This window comes from Morone saxatilis, unplaced genomic scaffold (assembly GCF_004916995.1).
Source record: "Morone saxatilis isolate NCDOM2014 unplaced genomic scaffold, NCSU_SB_2.0 Contig3, whole genome shotgun sequence".
Taxonomy (NCBI): Eukaryota; Metazoa; Chordata; class Actinopteri; family Moronidae; genus Morone; species Morone saxatilis.
This window is the reverse complement of record NW_023339873.1, coordinates 6,201,888-6,203,780: the sequence shown is the minus strand read 5'-3', so window position 1 is coordinate 6,203,780 and position 1,893 is coordinate 6,201,888. Positions and strand designations below refer to the sequence as shown.

The 1,893-nt window shown below is 41.0% G+C and overlaps 1 protein-coding gene across 5 annotated transcripts in view; it reads left to right on the top strand.

Moving 5' to 3' along the window:
* The window catches only part of dnmt3ab (DNA (cytosine-5-)-methyltransferase 3 alpha b), a gene marked incomplete at its 5' end in the record, with an annotated part of 41,202 nt that overhangs the window by 7,665 nt on the left and 31,644 nt on the right, over nt 1-1,893 (top strand).

The window sequence follows — 1,893 nt, the reverse complement described above, 5'->3', positions numbered from 1 at the left end:
ATGTTCACCAGCTAGTCACTTACTTTGTCTGTCTGCCGTTTGGCGATGGGCAGGCATCGTACAGTGGCTTTATCTGAGCTTGTTCGCTGTAAACAACTGCCTGATGCAGCTGAGTGGTGAGCGTGAGCCTTAACAGTAAAGCTGTGGACCGCAAAACCAAAACAATGAGCTGAACACTAAAAATATATGTAGAGCTGCGGGATGATAATTCTCCGTTTCTAAATACAAGTGATGCCTTTCGTGTTATACATAGTAACTTGTTAGATTGTTATTGATTAGTGCAGCTTTAAGAGTTACTGAAACGTATTATGTGTAAGCTGTAATGCTGCAGCTGGATGAGTCTGTCTGCCTGTCTGATTTACTGACTGCGACCTTTGACCTCTGGCAGGGGCCACATGTAGTTCACTGGGTCAGTCATGTGTTGCGTAATTCTTTCAGCAACAGTTTTGTGTTCTGTTTGTCCCTGTGAGCGTATTGCATGTGTGCATGTGTCTGTCTGCACTTGTGTGGCTGTTTGCCTAAACTCACACACTCCAGTTGTGAGCTGTGTCAGAATATTAATAATGGCTGAGCTGCGGATTCGTTGTTTTCTTTTAGTGTGTCAAACAGATTTACAAGGGTGCCACACTTTGTACGAGTGCAACTGTTCAACATTTACAGTTAATTTGTTCTCAGTTACTACAATGATGAAGTCATTTAGAGGTTTGTGGCCTGCGAGGAATGCTACAAAACCAACTTTGGCTTGATGTAGCTTGGTTTTTTACAATACAGTACAAGTTTGACTGAAGTTTATCTCTGTTCCGCATAATTTGCATTGCAATCATTACACATTTTATAGGTCTCAGGGTTACATTAAAGCCAGTTTTGCATTGTGTTTTCCTCTTCAATCTGCAAGAATGAGATTACATTGAACCGTTTAGCTGGTAGCACAGGATCTTGTGTTTGTTAAATATCGTCTGCTGAAAGACAGATGCCTCCTGAGGCATCCCGCAGCGTGCCTTAAATGCAAACTGCTGTACCTTAATCTACAGGAGATGAAAGCTTCAGTGTCGCTCTCATCAGTGTTGACAGTCTGATCTCACAAGACATGCTCCACTTTCTGCTCCCAGTGACCCAGTAATGGGATTGTCTGAGAAAGTGTGTTTTTTGAGGGCTATTTTTAGGCAGGAGCAGAGACACTATCACATTTCTTCAAAGTGTTGAGTTGAAACGAATCTTTTCTAGGTCTTCCAAGTCATTTGCTGCTTTTTTTTTAAGTAAGGCGATGTGTAAGAACAGAATGTCTGCCACTGAAACTCAAACTGCAGCTTTAGATAGGTCAGCGCTGGTTGAATTTACTCCTCTGCTTAGAATGAAATACTTTAACTGGGCGTTCCAAACTGAAAAACTTCTTTGTTGCAAACAGCCAACATTCCTGAAACATTTTCCTGCTGATGTAATGATAAATGCACGGCTACAGGAAGCTCAGTAGTGTACCTGATGAACTCTAATGTAATCCCTTCCCTCACTCGCAAGTTAATGGCTGTACCGCAGATTTACTGGCACAGCATTGAAGTTTACAACCCTAGTTTAACAGAGCTGAATGGGAAATGCCATAATTCACTAACTAATAAGTGTAGAAGTTGAGCTACATGTTTGATTCTGTCCAGATAGAGCTGATGAGGCTTAAGGGAGGAAATTTAACTTATCTAATATGAATGGATGAATGCTTTAATTTCCATTTTCTTTCAAATAGCCCATTTAGCCCATAGAGACTGAAGTGTTTATCCTTACTCTGATAATGCCAGCTGTTTATCATTGAGATGACCTTTTTTAAAGCATGCTGGGTGGTTTGTTGTAACTCCTGAAAGGTTTTGTTTATTACACAGCTAGCTACAGTGTGTGTGTGTGTGT